Source organism: Leptopilina heterotoma, unplaced genomic scaffold, assembly GCF_015476425.1.
Source record: "Leptopilina heterotoma isolate Lh14 unplaced genomic scaffold, ASM1547642v1 Lhet_36, whole genome shotgun sequence".
In the NCBI taxonomy this organism is placed as follows: domain Eukaryota; kingdom Metazoa; phylum Arthropoda; class Insecta; order Hymenoptera; family Figitidae; genus Leptopilina; species Leptopilina heterotoma.
This window is the reverse complement of record NW_025111040.1, coordinates 492919-512477: the sequence shown is the minus strand read 5'-3', so window position 1 is coordinate 512477 and position 19559 is coordinate 492919. Positions and strand designations below refer to the sequence as shown.

General features: G+C 27.3%; 1 protein-coding gene across 2 annotated transcripts in view; it reads left to right on the top strand.

Moving 5' to 3' along the window:
* Positions 1–19559, top strand: part of LOC122505523 (follistatin-related protein 5-like) — a 477342-nt gene that overhangs the window by 310956 nt on the left and 146827 nt on the right. The window contains exon 1 of one of the 2 annotated variants that reach the window (XM_043617201.1): positions 8980–8999. The exons of the other annotated variant lie outside the window; for it this stretch is intronic. The gene's annotated coding sequence lies outside the window, so the exon portion shown is untranslated. Of the gene's footprint in view, positions 1–8979; positions 9000–19559 lie in introns of those variants that run through there. 2 annotated transcript variants of the gene reach the window in all.

Genomic DNA, 19559 nt, shown 5'->3' with positions numbered 1-19559 from the left:
TATTACAGTTATTATTATAATAATAATTTTTTTTACAACCGTTATTATTAATACAAATTTTTATTCTTTTTTCATTAAAAATAATGAAATGAAAAAAATGAAAAAAAAAATTCTGTCTTATTTTAAAAAAATATTTCACATAGTAAAAATTATCTTTTAATATTTTAGTAATTATTAATAATAATTTAAAAAATAATAATTTTCAAAAAGAATTAAAATGATAGTAATAATCAATATTCAAAAAAAAGTAAGCAAAACGGAAAGAATGACCTAAAAAAAATGTTAAAAGAAGTTTATTGAAGTGAATGGAGGGCAAAAGTAAAGACGACGTGGAAGGAACAATTAAAATTCAGCGTCTGCAGCAGCTTGTCGAATAAGAGGGAAGAAAATCGGGAAGCAATAACTACGTGCACCACTGGGCACCGCAATTATTTTTCTTTCCTTAACGGATACGAAACTCAAGAACTCCACTTCATCGAACACTTCAACGTATAACTGGTAACGAAAGAAATTAAACCAGCGAAATGCATCGTTGCGCGAAACTCCGTTTTAAAAACGCTTTTTTGATCCGAAAAAAGAAAGAGAAATAGAAAAAAAAATAACCCACCTACTTTGAAATATCAACTTCCTTGAAGAAGCAATTTAGTAATTGGAACGGAAAAACAGTTTTTATTTTTTGTTGTCCTCATATATAGTCAGTAAAAAATAAATTTTTTAGAAATTTTTGTTGTTCTCGCTTTTTATAGATTTTGTAAAAAAAAAATTCGGTTTGTTTATTATTTTTATTACTACGTTTTTCAGAGTAGTGTAAAATTGGAGTGGGGAGATGGAAGTGAGAGAGAAAGAGAAAGAAAGTGAGAGGCGATTAGTTGCGCGCGTCGCGTTCCCCCCTCCAACTCGTGTTCCCCCACTCCTGACGTTCAGATTTATATAAAAGGTGCTCGCTTGCGGACTCGCCAGTTCCCCTGCTGCCTACACTCGAGACGGATCTGAATTTTTTTCTTTGTTTCCCTCCGACGATTTTTTTCATAACAACTATTTTTTTTTTTTTTTGATGCCCTACACCTCACAATAAAATTTTCATCCCAACTTTTGAAATTATCGTCTCTCATAAATATTCTTTACTGATATTTTTTCTCTAATTTTTAATTATATTCTTCTATTTATCAGGATTCGCACTCATCTACTAAAACCTACTATTTACTGTTTTTTTACAATTTGCTACTATTCGGATACTTTTTTAAAAAAATTTTACACTAAAAGCTACTTTTTTCCCTGTTTGAGAATTGACACTACTTTCAATTTGTTAACATATGAAATAAAAAAAATTTTAATAAAGTAATTGGAAACAATTCAGAAAATTTTAAATTAATTCTTTAAAACGATTCAATTATTTTCACAAATTTTTCGTAATTCAATGATTTTTAATATCTACTATTTTAATAAAAAATCGCAAAAGAATTGAATAATTTAAAAAAAAAACGTTTATAAAATTCTTCGCAAACATTCAATTATTTTGTCAAATAAAAAAATTTCACAGAAGATATTCAATTATTCAGAACAGAATTTTCCTAATATTTTTCGAAAAAAATCCATTATTTAAATAGATTTTTATAAAATTCTTCGCAAGTATTCAATTATTTTTAGAAATAATAAAATTCTTCTCAGGAATTCAAGTATTTTCTTAAATTTTCAATAATAATCGTTGCGAGAATTCAATTATTTAAAAAAATTGTAATGAATTTCTTTATAATTGAATTGTTTTTAATATAATTTAAAAAAAAATTTCTTCAAAGAATTCAATTATTTTTATAAATAATATACAATTTTCAAAGAAATTCAATTATTTAAAATACAATTGTGATAAAATTTTTGATAAAAATCATTTTTTTAAAATTCCTTTCAAGAATGCAATTATTTTAAAAACTTTATTAAAGTTCAATGACAAAAATTCAATTATTTTGATAAATTAAAAAAAATTTTACGACAATTCAATTCTTTAAAACAGAATTTTCTTAATATTTTTCGAAAAAAGTCAATTATTTAAATAGATTTTTAAAAAATGTTTCGCAAGAATTCAATTATTTTTTAGAAATAATAAAATTCTTCTCAGGAATTTAATTATTTTTTAAAATTGCAATAATAATCGTGGCTAGAATTTCATTATTTTTATAAATATTAAAACTTATCGTAGGATTTCTATTATTTTTTAAACAATTTTAAATAAATTCTATGAGAAATCCAACTATTGTTCAAAATTTTTAATAAAATTCTTTAAAAGAATTCAATTATTTTAATAAATTTTAATGATTTTCTTTATAATTATTTAATTGTTTTCAATATAATTTTAATAACATTTTTTTGAAAGAATTAAATTTTTTATTTTCAAAGAAATTCAATTATTTAAAACACAATTTTCATAAAATTTTTTGAAGAAAATCATTTTTTTTAAAAAGATTTTTCTTTAAATTCTTCCAAAGAATGGAATTATTTTAAAAAGTTTATGAAAGTTCGGTGAGAGAAATTCAATTATTTTTCATAAATAATAAAACTCATCGCAGGATTTCAATTATTTTTAATATAATTTTAAATTAATTCCGCTAAAAATAAAATTATTATTAAAAATTTGAATAAAATTCTTCGTAAAAATTCAATTATTTAAAAAAATTTGTTATAATTTGTTTCTTAGAGTGTAATAATTATTTTCCATTCATTTAAAATTACATTTCTTTAATAAATTTAATTATTATCAAAAATTTTAATGCAATTTTTCGTAAAAATTCAATTATTTAAAAAAATTGTGATAAAGTTCTTTATAAGAATTCGAATTTAAGAAATATTTCTGTTATTCAATAATTTTTTTTTTGTATTTAAATAATTGAATTCTCATAGAATTTTCTAATAAAAGTTGATTTAGAATTGATATCCTTAAAAAAACTGTGCGAAAAAAAACTGTGCGAAAAAAAACTGTGTTGCGAAATAATTTGATATCCTTAAAAAAACTGTGCGAAAAAAAACTGTGTTGCGAAATAATTTGATATCCTTAGTAAAACTGTGAGCTATTAACTACTGTATAATCTAAAAATATTCCTAAAAAAAAGACTCCTCCCTCCTTAAAAGAAGTCATTTCATCTAAGCCTAGAAATTGAATAGAGGGGAGAGAAAAAAAGGAGAACGAGAAAAAATTTTAAATTCCCCTTTGCTTGCTAAATCTGCCACTCTAAATCAACTTGAAATTGATCTCGCGCATAATCCTCGAGATTCCACAGAGCGTAGAATCCTGAAAATGAGACTGCCGTATGAACAGAGTATAAGTCCGTGATCTAAGAATTTAGTGGTCAAAATTCCAAAATCAGAAGGGTGGAAAAATGGGAGTTTCTGTTTCAAAAAAAAAAAAAAAAAAAAGGAAAGTAAAAGTAACTCGGCATATTTGACAAAAATTCAAACCACCAGACACTGAAGATGGGAAAAATTGTCAGAAAAGAATGAGTGAGAACGTCGAAGAACAGAAACTGGAAAGGAGGGTTCATTCTGTCCACGAACATGCGAGAACTCAAGAGTGAAATGAGATATTTAGTGAGAGCTTTTGTTATCCCAAGCTTTTTCTTCTGCACTGTGACTTCTTTTCTTTCATTTCGTTTCCCTCTCTCTCTCTCTCTCTCTTCTTTTAATTCCTCTTTGACAGAGAGGAAAATTATACTCAACATGAAAGAAATTATCTTCATGACTAATTTGTTTAGCTAAAAGAAACAAAATCCGTTTGAAAATTAATCTTCTTCGCTATCTCGTAGAGAAATGTAAATTTTCTCATCAGTCAGTTGGTAATAATTTTGAAATTCCTTTTTTTGTGTGGGGGATCTTGAGTATGTCTCTATTTATAGACGCAATCCCCTCACACAAAGAAAAGACTATGTTCTATTCTTCTCGTCGGCATTGTTACACTTTCAGCCGAGACTAATTTATTGGTGACGTCGATTGCAAATATCGTTATCATCATTCACTCGTTCTCCAAGTCGGTAATCTGCGGATTCTCTCCTGTGTCGTTGTGTATGGCGATAAAATAGACTTTTCCACATTATCTCCACAGAAAAGTTCTCTAGAAAAAAAACAAATTAGAATTCTTTGGAAATTTACCTTGGATCTAAGTTTCTTTAAAACAATTTTTATCTAATTTGACAATAATGACCCAACACTGGACTCGGCATTTTTTTCTGTTTAATATTTCTTGAATAAATCCTAGTCACAGAAATCGATTTTTATTTAATATTAATAATTAATTGTAAATTCATGAGTATTTAAATTATTAAATAAGTCAGTGATTTTCCAATCGATTTAGGTATTTAATCGCGAAGCGTTAACATCATTTTATATTAAAACTTTTCAGTGAATGGCACATCTGTTCGGACTGTAATGACGCCTGGAGCCACGCGGAGCTGCTTTATATAGTGGACAGTGGTGGGGGGTAGGCGCGCTCTGATTGGCCGGCGCTCGCTCCCCACCAAGCTCCACTATATAAGCAGCTACGCAAGGCGTCCGTTGGCAGTTCATTACAAGCAGTCAAACCGTTCACATCGCAAAGCGTGTAATTTATTTAAAAGTAAATATTTTTCTCTACAATTTTTTTATGTGAACTTAAAATTAAGTGGAAAAATAAAATATTAATTGTTTGTGGAGAATAAATACCGAATAAAAAAAGGTATAAATATTTAATTTTTCTTTAATTTTCGTTGCATTTTTCAAGTGAAAAGTTTTCTTTTCTTCATAAAAAATGATTTAGTAAGGTACTGGGGGGTATTTGAGTAATAAACTAATAATATATCCATTTTATTTGTTATATGCTTTTTTCTATAACAAATTTCGTTTGACTGATGTAAATTATAATGGAAATTATTCTCCTTTTTATTTATAGAAATACTAGAAAATTGTTAATTGTTAAAAAAATTTTATTTAGAAGTAGAAAATATACCCATTTTTATGCATAATTTTTATTTTTCAATAACAACATTGTTTACAAATTCATTTTTTTCTTTTGGAAAGAAAGACATTAGATATTCCCGTTTCTTAATATCTTTGTAGAAAATTCTCAATTTTCCTAAGAAAATAATTTGCATCAATTCTATTTCTTAATTTAAATTGGTTTAATAAAATTCAAAGTTTTTTAAAATAAAGGAAAAAATTGTTTATAAATTATATTTGTCAATTAGAAAATTTAATTGAAAATGAAACTGAAAATTTTTAGAAAATAAAGAACAAATTTTATTCAAAAAAATGTTCCGTTAAATTTATTTACAAATATCTTCGATTGTCAAATTATTCGAAAGCAATAATTTATTTTTTAAATAGTTCATTATTATTATTTTTCCATAGGAATTAAGATTTTCAAAAAATTTCAATTTAAACATTTTTAAAAATAAATCACCTTTAAAAATATTGTTATAAAACATAAAGAAATTGATCATTCCGAGTCGAAGACTCGGAGTAATCGATTTCTTTATGTTTTATAATAATTAAAGAGGTTCGAGTGTTAAAATCATTATTTTATATATTATAAGAATATTGTTACTGTAACTTCTAAAAAATTATTTTCATATTCAATTGTTATCTAAAATTTAAACTAAAATTCATTTTCAAATAAATTTTTATTAAAAAATTCTATGAGAATTCAATTATTTAAATAGAAAAGTCAATTATATATTGAATAGTTGAATATTTCTTAAAATTTAATTCTTTTAAACAATTTTATCAACAAATTTTTAAATAATTGAATTCTTTTGACGAATTTAAATAAAATTTTTTAGAATAGTTACATTTTTCAAGGAATTCGATTAAAATTATATTAAAAATAATTGAAATGCTGCGATGATTTTTATTATTTCTGAAAATAATTGAATTATTGAGAAGAAATTTATAAAAAATTTGGCAAATATTTGAATTCCTGTGAAATTTTTATTATTTATGAAAATAATTAAATGTTTGCGTACAATTTTATTAAAATTGTTTTTAAATAATTGAATTCTTTTGGGTAATCATTTTAAAATATTAGATATTAAAAATCATTTAAACGAGGAAAATTTTTGAAAATAATTGAAATTTTGACAAGAATTTTATTAAAATTTTTGAAAATAATTGAATTTTGAAAAAGTATTTTTTTATAATAAGTGACTTTTTAAAAAAAAAAATTCCAGAAGCGTAAATGCGAAAAGGAAAAAACTATTTCCTCTAATTTTCCTTCGCACTGCTTTCGAGACTGAAACGAAAAGCCCATTGGGAGTTTTTTTCCTTATTTTTTCTTTCATCCGATTTGCACGGACTGCTTTTTAGAAGCGATGACAGTAGACGTAAATCCCTTTGGCGTCTGCTACTTGATTATCATGTTCTTTTACTAAAGCGATTTCATGCGGCATTATCCGCAGAAGCATATACATATTATTACGAAAGACGTAGGAGAGGGAAGAAAGAATTGGAGAAGAAGAAAGAGAATTGTTAGACAGAAAAGAAAATACAGTGAGAGAGGAAAATACAGAGAGAGAAAAAATACAGAAAGAGAAAAAATACAGAGAGAGAGGAGAATGCAGTGGGGTAGGAGAGAAATAGTTGAGGAGTGAAGGGGATTACTTTACCAATGAGCCTAGGATAAGGGTTGTAGCTCTGGTGAGTAGCAACGATTACGACACTCGTCCCAAGAGGGTTGTTTCCTCTCTTCCACTCACTCACTCTCTCTTTCTCATTCCCTTTTCATGAGTTTACTTTCGACATTGGTACACTTGAAACAGGACACTTCTTAAAATCTACTTAATGTCCAAAGGGGAGGGAAAAAAAACTGTTTCTCGTTAAGTTTTCCTTCTCCCTTCGTTTATGTCCCTCCTCTCTAACAACTTCTCGCCGAATCAGTTAATTATACTGGCATTTATCACCCTGAAAAGGAATCCTTGACAGTTTTAGAGTGACATTCCCTAGTTCTTTTTTTCTCTCCCTCTCTTTTCCACGAGAACAATTCATTTTCTCCAATTTAAGTCTAAATTCATTTCAGGAATTTTTTTGTGCCGGAAAAACAAAAGTAGTGCTGTAAAATTTAATAAAAGAAAGTAAAAAGTTGCTTTACTAAACTAATAAATGGTTTTCATTACGATTGTCAACTTGCAGTAAGATTCCAGTAACAGCAATTTTTTAATTAGCTTGCAAGATAATATTTTTGGACAGAATTTCCTTTTTGGATAATCAGTCTTAGTAAAAATTTTCATCTATTTTTTATTGTATATCAAATTATTTACTGTATTATTTTTTCTTTTTATTGTATAAAAAAGAATTTTGTTTCTTATGGTTCTTCCGGACTGTCTGAAATGATTTTTTTTGTTATTAAATAAATTAAAAAAGATTTTGAAATATTTGAAAAAATGGAAAATAAACCGATTGGAGGAAAGAAAAATAATAATTTAGATCCGTCTCGTGTGGCGGTTAGAGGCGAAGTGGCGAGTCCCGCAAGCGAGCGCCTTATATATAAGCGTCCCGTCCGGAGTGGGGGAAAGTGAGTTCGTGGGGGGAGAGCGACGCGCCGAAGATGCGCCGCGCGTCGTTAGTCCCCTCCCTCCATCACTCTCATCTCCCCACTTCCCCAAAGCAACAAAAAATAATTATTTCTTTTTTTCAGATCATTCAACATTCTATTAATTAAGCTTTCCGTTAGTTACAAATTTGTTAAAAAACAAAAATTCTTCTAAACAAACATTTTTTAAAATAAATATTTGTTTAAGTAAACATTCACTTAAATAAATATTTATTTAAATAAATATTTATTTAAATAAATATTCTTTTTAATAAATATTTATTTAAATAAATATTTTTTTATATAAATATTTATTTAGATGAATATTAATTTATATAAATTATTCTTTTCTCAAAATAGAAAATCGTTTAAATAAGAATTCTTCTTTCCAAACAAATATTTGTTCAAATATAAATTATTTCCAACAAAAAATTAAATTTCCACAAAAACAAACTTCTTACACGGCAAAATTTTGACAAAATGACCTTTGTGGCTCATTCGTGCACCTCCGTTAAATATATAAGTGTAAAAAGTCAGAGTTATTTAAGTATGAGTATATAAAGAATTGAAAGAAGAAGAAGTTTGAAAGAGTCTTTAATCGTATTAACGGTGATGGTGGGGGAGGGGGGGGGAGATTCAAAAGGGAAAAGTCCTAAAGGAGAGATTCCAAGTGTCGAAAGTCGTTATAGAATAACGGAACTTTCGATATGGTTGTACTTTAGACAATCGAACTCGTAAAACGTAAAATTGCAGATAAAGTTCTCACACCACACACTGATGCGCATTGAAACTGGCAAGCGAAACTATAATTCCAACGTGAGAGACCGTTATCAACTACTTAAACGTCAAATGGTTATACGTAATGTCGATATTACACTGCAATAAACAAGATCCAATTTGAGCCATCAAATTATCAATTTATACACTATGATTTTTTTTTTCTTAAATACGCGAACAATCCAATCTATCAGTTGTAGCTAATGGCACAATCCACTGCCATCGCATTATTAAATGAAATAATGAAAATATTAATAAACATAATGATAATAATAAAAATATTAATAAACATAATGATAATAATAAAAATATTAATAAAAATAATGATATTAATAAAAATATTAATAAAAATAATAATAATAATGAAAATATTAATAAAAATAATGATAATAATAAAAATATTAATAAAAATAATGACAATAATAAAAGTATTAGTAGAAATAATGATATCGATAATGGTAACAATAAAAATATTAATAAAAATAATGATAATAATAAAAGTAATAATAGAAATAATGATATCGATAATGATAACAATAATTATAATATATGAAATAATAACAAAAAAACATTAAATTTACAAAAACTATTTATTTTTGTTTCAGGTAAGACGATAGCAGACAAATATTTTTCACGCCACATTCGATAAAATAAACGTCAAGTCTAAAAATACTTAAAAGTAAGTAATATTTTTCTAACAATACCTGATATGAAAGAATTCGGTTAAAAAATTATTTCAGTAATAACAGTAAAACTTATAATAATGGCTGGTGTAATTTCATTTAAAAAATTTTTTAATTAAAAATTTAACGAACTTGACTAGCGGGGCAAATTTTATATAAAATGAACTAATTAATTAGAATTTTTTACGTGATGGAAAAGAATACCGAAACTTCATATACGTTTATCCATATATACATATTGTTAATTTAATTCCGCGTTTTAAATTAATCTAAATATACTTATACAATTATATAGAAAAGTATTTCCGTTTTTTAAACATTGTAGAATTTTATTTCAAGTACAGACTGAAAAATTTTCAGACGAAAAAATATAATTTTAAATAAACTGCATAACTAATATTTGCGCTTTTTTAACTATACGGTCCTCTCAGTTAATTTAAAAACATTCAATATTACTTTGATGACAAGTTGACGCGGACAACACTTGTTGCCGACTGACCGCGGGGGCCTTGCGTAGCTGCTTATATAGTGGAGCTTGGTGGGGAGAGAGCGCCGCCCAATCAGAGCGCGCCTACCTCCCACCACGGTCCTCTATATAAAGCACTACTACGAGGCCCCGAGCGTCAGTACAGTCGCAGCAGTCATACCGTTCTGAAAAGAATTTTCCGGATACCAAAGTTCTCTAAATCGTCAATATTAGTAAGTTATCGATTTAATTTCATTAATTTTTTATTATACTTTTTAATTATAAATATATTTTATTAATTTTTTACTTTACAATTAATAGTTGTAACTTATGTTATACCGTCATTAATTATTTATTATCCGGATGATTTAGTCAAATGCGGATACTCCTAGTTTCAAATCGGAATATTTAGTATTTTTTTGTAGTCGAAAGTGAAAAATCTGTGAATTCAGATACCTGGATAAAGAATCCCAAGTTATGTGAGGATTACCGCTCTTGTTCTGGTCGACCCACTAAAAACCACTCCCCTCTTATTCTGGTACGAATAAATAAATAAGATATTGAGGCAATATTATAGTAAAATAAAGAAGAGTGTATTTTACTGCGTCCCATAATTTCGAAGATAAATATTTCTTTCCCGTACACACAGACCTCAAAAAAGGGAAACAAAATAAATTGTTAGGGAGAGGGTGAATTAAAAAAAAGAAAAAGTGGACACGATAATGGTCGTAATTTTGTTTAACAACTGACGCTTTAGAATCGAGCATGGAATGCTATTGGCGTGTCATTAATTTAGCCACCGCGTCGGCTCGGGTAACGGTTCGAGTACGTAGCACGGGTCGAGTGTCAGGCATGCCTCTTGGTAATTAGGGGTGTTACTCTTGGAGGTTAATGGTCAATCTCACCGAGCATTCTGCAAGAGGGAGAGCGATTCAGTTCTGCTTCGTACCATGTATCGACTCAACTTTGTCTGACTTAGTTAGTTAGTTATTTAGTTACTACTTAGTTACTTCGTTACTTAATTGGTCCCTCGATCTCTCCCATATCGATCTCAATATAATCGAATTTCCATATTTGAGAGAACATTGTCTTAATTAGCTCAACTTGCATTCAAACTCTTATCACTATAAACTCCCAAACTATCCCTTATTTATGTTTTCCTCATCCACTTCACTAATTATCGAATATTATAAATATTATTCTATCAATAATTACAGTAATAATATTAATAATGATAAATAATAATATTCGTAATAGTAAGAACAATTATTATTATTTATAATTTTCAAAAACAATTACAATTCCCAAAGAATTTATATTATAATTTTTTCCCGCGGAACTTTGTAAACTTTTCTACGAAAAATATGGTTCTTCTTTAACGATCGAACATAAATTCGCCCCTCATACTTGATTATTAGTGCAGAAGAAATTATTAACAACTTTCCTATCTGCTGTTTCTTTATTCCTTATCCTAATTGATTAATTTTCTTTGGAATTCTTTGGCACAACTTCCCTTGTGCCTTTTCTGTTTTTTAAAAAAAGAAGAAAAAAATTGTAGTCATTTATATTAATTAACTAACACGGGACAATAAAATGGAGTACTTGTACTGCATTATATCATTTTCTTTTTTTCCTTCTGAGTTTTTTAAAAACGCTCACTGAATCAATAGAAACTGTGAAAAAAAATTTCTTCAATTAACCTAGATTTTCAACAAGAAAGAAAAACTCAACAGCCCGAAAATGGAAACATAAAAATTTTGTTTTTATAAACTAGAGATTCATAATTGAAACATCTTTTAATTGGTGAACATTTTTTTTGTACAAGCAAAAAGAAAATAAATAAAAGAGATATATAATTCGGTTTAAAAAAAAAATGACGTACAATTCTATTTGAAAAGAATTATTCTTCAAAATCGGTAATCTGTGTAGTAATTTGATAGCAGAATAGGTGTAAAAAGAGAGAAAGGTGGTGTATTCATTATTACGCTTGAAAACAACTTTTCAATTTAGAAGCAAAAGCCAGTTTGGGATTTAGAAATTTTACAAAACCGAGAATTCGCATTGAAATGCATCTCGCCGACATGCAATAAGGAATGGATTGAACTATGCGAAATGAAAGAGGCCTCTGTGATTCCCATTTGGTTTATGTCGTTAAGGGTGGGCGCAAAATCCGAATAATTCGTGTACACTCTCTGTTAATAGGAGAACGAAGACGGTACTTCAATTTCAATCGAACTTTTCTTCAACGAAGCGAATACGACTTAATCCGTACGTGCTAAGCTCTAGTATAACAGATCGAATAATTGAACCTTGCTGCTGCTTTTGCTGCTCAACTTACGAAAAGGAACTCGTCAGAGTCTTGAGATTCCATTCGATTTAAAGCTAAAGAGGATTACGATGCAATTGAGAAAAATACACGGAGTTAAAGAGAGAGAGCAGTACTTGTGGAAAATATTAACTTTATTCCCTTTTAATAAGATACAGTAGATTTTTATTTGACACTATTTAGTTATTTACTGTCCGTTTATTTTTTTTGTGAAATAATTATTTTCATTACTAGAATTAGAATTTATTTTGTCCTAGGAAGTAAAAAAAATACTGTCACGTCCTAGAGACATGCGTCAATATTTAATTTTAGCATTGAGGAAATAATTTCAATGTGAACGGTATAACTGCTCGGACTGTAATGACGTCAAGGGCCTCGCGGAGCTGCTTTATATAGTGGACCGTGGTGGGGGGCAAGCGCGCTCTGATTGGTTAGCGCTCTCTCCCCACCAAGCTCCACTATATAAGCAGCTACACAAGACTTCCGCTGTCAGTTCACAATGAGCAACGGTACTGTTAACATCATACAATATTTAAAAGAATTACAGTTAAATTTATTTTACACTACGCAAATTTTGATGTACAAAAAGCGCTCCTTTCCTTTCTCTCTTTTCTTGATAATTACTTAGAAACAAAAAATAGAATATCATTACAATTAGCAGCAACAGTACAAAACTTCTGTCAAGTTTTATCACTAATGATTTTGTAAAACCGAAGCTGTTCTTAAAATTGAATTTGTCCTACAGCTTTTCCTCAAACAACGCTTCTTATTTTGGTGTAAGAATACAAGATACCTAGAAAAGTGTGCTGACAATCGTCATTATCTTTTTCTTTTAATTCTACTTTCTCCGATTACAGACAATTTCCAATTGTTTGGAAACATAAAAACTTTGGCTACAAAAATAAAGCAGATAATCCCTCAAAATAAATGCAAAAAAAAATTAGTTCTTCACTGAATTTTTCCATTTCCTGTTCGAAACGGAACTTTTGGTTTTATTATTTTTTCACGAATAACAAATAAACTATGCCATTGTATAAAAATTCAACGTGTACTTTGCTCTAAAATCAAAAAAAAGGGAAAAAAATCCACGTTTACAATTTTTATCTCTCGATTGTAATAAAAAAAAAGAGAATCGATGAAAAAAAAACTATAGGAACGGGATGTAATTTTTTTTCTGCCTGACAATTAAAATCAAATGAAATATAGATTAAAAATCGATATTGACTCTCGTTAAAAAATAAAAATTTAACTAAATATTCCCCCCCAAAAAATGGGAAGTATTTCAGCAAAGCAGGATCAGTGTTGAAATTTTTATTTCTTTTTCCGCCGTTGAATTCCGGGTTGCAAACGATAATAGTATTCGTGGTCATGTGCCTTTTCGATTTATACATGTCACGAACGCAAAGAGTGAGGGAGAAAGAGGAACATAGAGTGTGTGACGGAGACAGAATAGTTTAACATAGAGTGTGAGAGAAAGACAGAGAGGAATTTAGAGTGACAAGAGAGAGAGAGGAATATAGAGAGTCAAGAGAGAGAGAGACAGAATAGTGGCTGAGGTATGGACGGTAAATTTGAGTCAAAGTAGTTGAGCGCAGTATCTATCTATGACTGTATAGAGTCAGAATGCATCGTCCATGTACAACGAAAACGCATACGTGATCGTTCATAGATTATATACAAAGCGAAATGGGGAAGGCATTCACATAGACAGCGTGGCGGCACGATGAATTATTAACTCGACGGTTGGCAAACCGAATACGGCCATGCGTCATACCGAAGTTAAAACTAAATTGCTTCCAAGTTTCTAGCTATCCAAGAAGTAAAGGCCCACATCCTTATGGCGATGATGTATCGTCTTTAATAATCTCGACTTTTCATCATTTTCATCTCTTCATATTTGTTTTTTTATTCCAAGTCTCTATTGCTTTCTCTCTCTAGATTACCCAAAATTATCGTAAATTATTTTCTTATAAATCGTTTTTTGTTCTTTTACGTACTTTCAGAAAAGGAATTTTTTTATTACACACGTCTGAAAAAATTGCTAATTGTAAGTTAGAATTGTATAATTGTACCAAAAAGAACGTCTCCTTTTGGTACAATTACCAAACCGAGTGATAGAATCAAATCATAGAATTTAAATTGGTGACTTAATCTACTTAGCTTAATTTTAGATTTATATTTTTTTTATTGTATTTGACTGTTTGAAAACTATAAATTGTAGTTTCCGTTATGTTTCCGCAGGGCGCATAAATTTTTCTATAATGTTAACAATTTCACGGCTTGTTGTGAACTGACAGCGGAGACCTCGCGTAGCTGCTTATATAGTGGGGCTTGGTGGGGAGAGAGCGCCGGCCAATCAGAGCGCGCCTACCCCCCACCACTGTCCACTATATAAAGCAGCTCCGCGAGGCTCCTGGCGTCATTACAGTCCGAGCAGTCATACCGTTCACAACAACGTTCTCCTACAACCAAAGAAATTGAAACCGTCACCTTTAGTAAGTCTATTTATTTAATTCAACTTTTTTTTCATTCTTACCAAATAATTACTTGACTGAAATTCAAGATAGAAGCCTCATGCTTTTGTATTGATTCTATATTTAATATTTTGTTGTCGAAAAGAATAAATGTATTGAAAATGATTAAAAATATACAGTGAATATCCGGATAGTCCAGGCAAATATAAATAATGAGATGAATATTTGTTGTGGTTTGTTAATATATTAATTTAATAATTTTAATTAAGAATGTACACAAATATCTCATGGGAGAAAATTAAAACATCAGTTCAAAATCGATGGAATAATATTTTTAAAAAATACACTACTTTTTCTAAAGACGAATTTATTAAAGCTTTAGACTTTTGTTCCTTCCATTTGGAATAAAAAGGATTGTCCATTTTTATTTCTTAAAATAATAATTATATTCATTCTTTTTTTTAAAAAAAACCAGTTTTTGCTGGTGGAAAAAAAATTGTCCGATCTACCTTCGGGAAATTATTGGTAAAAATAGAAATAACAACTTTTTTAATGCAAGTGTTGGTTTATTTAAGAAATATCCATAATTTGTAAAGTTTCGAAGATAGAAATTAAAGAGCAACAAACTTGGGAACTCTTGAAATGGAAGAGCATCCTAAGACACTCTAGTCGCGCTTGTACCGATTGAAAGTTCACCGAAGCAAGTTTAAAGTACTCGCGTTCGTTAATGTCGATCCTCAAATAAAATGCGAATGTCGAATAATTTTATTTACTTTCTCTCTCTCTCTCAAAAACTTCGAAATGTAAAAGGAAAAAAAATTGATTCTAGTTACAGTAGCCAACAAGTAGATAATGTTTGTAACACAAAATAGTTTTTTGTTGAAAATCTATTTTTATAATTCAATGTTTGTACAATTACACAAGTTTATATTTATACTTATTTTGCATTTTTACAATTATATATTTTTTTTTGTAATCATATTTTTCAATTGAGTACTTTTACATAATTGTATATTTTTACAATGTTATATCATCTTACAATTACAATTAAATATTTTTCGAATATTTAATTCAGTTTCGATCCGTAGTAGAGTTAGCCCCTCCCCTTTTTTCATAATTTTACTTAATTTTTAAATATTTTCCATTTATATATTTTTCTAATTATTCACCAACTTTCAATAAGTTAATTAAGCAAAAAAAAGTGTTCCTGCCATTCAAAAGTGTCTTTTAAAATTTTTTACCCCGTCTTTTTTTGTTCCTTTTTGAGAATCGTCAAAAGTTCGAGGAGATAATTTGAAAAAGTAGGTAATTACTATACGAAACATAGTTACTAATTTAATTGAGAGAACTATAATTAGAGGCTGATTGGTGATCTCGAAGTGAAGTCTTCTAATTGAGAGAAAGAACGAAGAACGAATAAGGATCTGATAAGAAGAAATTGCAGAGTCTTTATATCCTTATTCGAGATTCTCTTCTTCTCTTTAAATTTTCCTTCTTTCTCTTTTTGGAAAAAAAAAATTTTTTATTAATGCAAATGATTTCTAATTTTCTCACTCATTAACGAGTGTTAAAAAAATTACACTCTCAATAAATTTTTTTTAAGTATTAATAAAAGAAAGAAACTAAGAATTTGAATTTGTAATCTTATCAAATATTTAAAGTAGAAAAAAAATTGTGTTAGTATTTTGGATTAAAAATCTTTATTGGACAATGAAATATGTATTTTGTCAAAACTAAAATCTCTTCTCTCTCTCGCAATCTCGCCGCTCTTCTGTATGCAATTTTACTCTTAGAATCGTTTGAGAAACAGTCTTCACACATGAATTCATAATCAAGTGGAGATTGTTCCTGGAGAAATAGCAAGTTTTGCTTCAAAGTTGTATAAAATAAACTTTGTCCAACAATAGATCTTCGTTAGCCGTTAAGTCCCACTCTCTTTCTCTCAAAGTGCAACAAATAGCTTCATAAGTTCAAATTATGAACTGTAATGGAGAGTGTAAATTTCACTTTCTGTCTTTTGTCAAGAATAATAATCTATTTTGATAAACACAATTTCAGTTTGTTTTAAAAAGAAAATAATTGTTGCAAATCTTTGCGACTTCTCATCATTTTTATTTGTTTAAATTTAATTTTCTATTCCAAATCTTTATCTCTCTTTTTTTAAATCACATATAGAATTATTGTAAAGTATTTTGAATTTCTTACAAACTTTGCTTTTTAATTGAAATTGAATTGAAACTTTTACTAAATTGAATTCTTATGAAGAATTCAATCATTTTCAACAATGACAAAATTTTTCAAAGAAATTCAATTCTTTGTAAACATTTTAATAAAATTTTTCTCAAGAATTCAATTATTTTTGTAAATAATAAAATTCTTCACATGAATTTAATTATTTTTGAAAATTTTAATAAAATCGTTTGCAACTATACAAATATTTTCACAAATAATAAAAATTCATCGCAGGATTTCAATTATTTTTCTTATAATTTTACAGGAATGGCTAAAAAATGTAATTATTCTTAAAAATTTAATTTTAATTCCTCGAGAAAATGAATTATTTAAAACAATGCTTTTAAAATTCTCATAAAGAATTCAATTATTTTCAAAAATAACAAAATTTTTCACTGAAATTCAATTCCTTTTAAACGATATAATAAAATTTTTCGCAATTAAATTCAATTATTTTCATATTTAATAAAATTCATCTCAAGAATTCAATTATTTTTGGAAATTTTAATAAAATCCTTTGCAACTATTCCGTTATTTACATAAATTATAAAATTCATCGCAGAATTTTAATTATTTTTAATACAATTTTAAATTAATTACGCTAAAAACGCAATTATTCTTAGAAATTTAATTTCATATCCTCGAAAAAATCAAGTATTCAAAAAAAATGTTTTTTTTTAATTCTTTGGAAGTATTCAATTATTTACAAAAATATTAGAATTTCCCACAGGAGTTCAATTATTTTCAAATATTTAAATAAAATTGTTCGAAAGAAATCAATTATTTTAAATACAATTTTAATTAAATTTTTTTGAAATAATTAAATTTTTCTTTTAGACTTTAATAAAATTCTTCGCAAGAATACAATTGTTTATATAAATAATTCTTCGAAACCATTCAATTATATCGATAAGTAACAAAATTATTTACGAAAATTTAATTATTTTGTGGTAATTTAATAAAATTCTTTGCAAAATTCAATTGTTTTCATAAATAACAATATTCAGTACAAGAATTTAATTATTTGTAAAATTAATAAATTTCTTCTTAAGAAATAAATTTCTTCTTAGAAATTCAATTGTTTTTGAAAGTAATAAATTTCTTCTTAGAAATTCAATTATTTTTAAAAGTAATAAATTTCTTCTTAGAAATTCAATTATTTTTGAATGTAAAAAATTTCGTCTTGGAAAATTCAATTATTTTTTAAATTAATAAATTTCTTCTTGGAAATTCAATTAATTTTAAAAGTAATAAATTTCTTCTTGGAAATTCAATTATTTTAAAAAATTCTACTAAAATCGTTCGCCAATCTTCAATTATTTTCATAAATAATAAAATACTTTTTAGGAATTCAATTATTTTTTAAAAAAATTTAGTGAAATACCACACAGACATTTAATTATTGTCAAAAAATTTTTATCCAATTCTTCAAATTAGAATTTGCATAATATTAATAAAAAGAAATCAATTATTTAAAATTTTTTTTAAACTTCTTCACAAGAATCAAATTATTTTTATAAATATTTAAATTTTTTCATGAATAATAAAATTCGCTGCAAGAATTCAAATTATTAGGAGGATAAAAAAATAAATACTTTTAATAAAAATTAGGAAAAAGTCTAGAAAATAAAATATAAAATGGAATTTTTGTCAGTTTTGTGAAGTTTCTAAAACGAGTTTTTTTTTGGTCGTCAAGTTTAATTTTTAGATTGCTACTCTTGTTAGTTTTCCTGTTTTATTACTTATATTATTTTTTTTAAAGAAATGAAATATTATTTACTTCATTATTTTACTAAACTTAATTTTCTATTTACATTTTAATTGATTAATTATTATAAATTTTAAAAATTAGATTTGGAAATTTATGTAGGTATTTTTCGTGAAGCGCATAGATTTTTCTAAAATGTGAACAGTTTCTCAAGGCTTGTTGTGAACTGACAGCGGAGACCTCGCGTAGCTGCTTATATAGTGGAACTTGGTGGGGAGATAGCGCCGGCCAATCAGAGCGCGCCTACCCCCCACCACTGTCCACTATATAAAGCAGCTGCGCGAGGCTCCTGGCGTCATTACAGTCCGAGCAGTTGTACCGTTCATAGGAAATTATTCCAAGGAAGTAAAGCCTTTGAATCGTCACCTTTAGTAAGTTCTCTTTTTAATTTTCTTAATTATTTCTTCTTTTTCCTTAATTATAATTATAAGTAAATTTTTTTTCTAATTGTTTCGATGTAATTAACCGCTATTAATTATTATTTTTTATTTCCTTGGTTCGGCAAATGCGAGTACTTCTTGTTTCAAGTTATTCTGTATAGACGCAATATTCTGAGATGGTTATTAAAAATTCCAGGAGATATTTCGAGGACGTAATGCCAATAATGGACCGTAAGTTCAGCTTGTAATCAACAAGTAAATAATAAAAATGAATTCATTTAGCAATTATTACCAAATTTTAAAGTAAATAATAAAAATGAATTCATTTAGCAATTATTACCAAATTTTAAAGTAAATAATAAAAATGAATTCATTTAGCAATTATTACCAAATTTTAAAGTAAATAATAAAAATGAATTCATTTAGCTTTTATTACCAAATTTTAAAGTAAATAATAAAAATGAATTCATTTAGCAATTATTACCAAATTTTAAAGTAAATAATAAAAATGAATTCATTTAGCTTTTATTACCAAATTTTAAAGTAAATAATAAAAATGAATTCATTTAGCAATTATTACCAAATTTTAAAGTAAATAATAAAAATGGATTCATTTAGTAATTATTACCAAATTTCTCTGATTAAAACAAGTTTAAATAAAAATCAGTTTGGATAAAGAATAAAAGATTACTATCCGAATTTCGAATACTAATTTTTTTTTGAATTATGTCTACTTTAGGCTTTCTAATGCTAAAGAGTAAGGGATAATAAAATTAAGAAAACTATTATTTCCGGTGTGTGAAAGGTGAAATAAAGGTTAGTTTTGATAAAGTTGAGAGTTTGCAAACTAATAAGTTGATTGGGAGAGTTCTATGATGGGGAACATTAGATGTCGTTGCTATTGAGATGT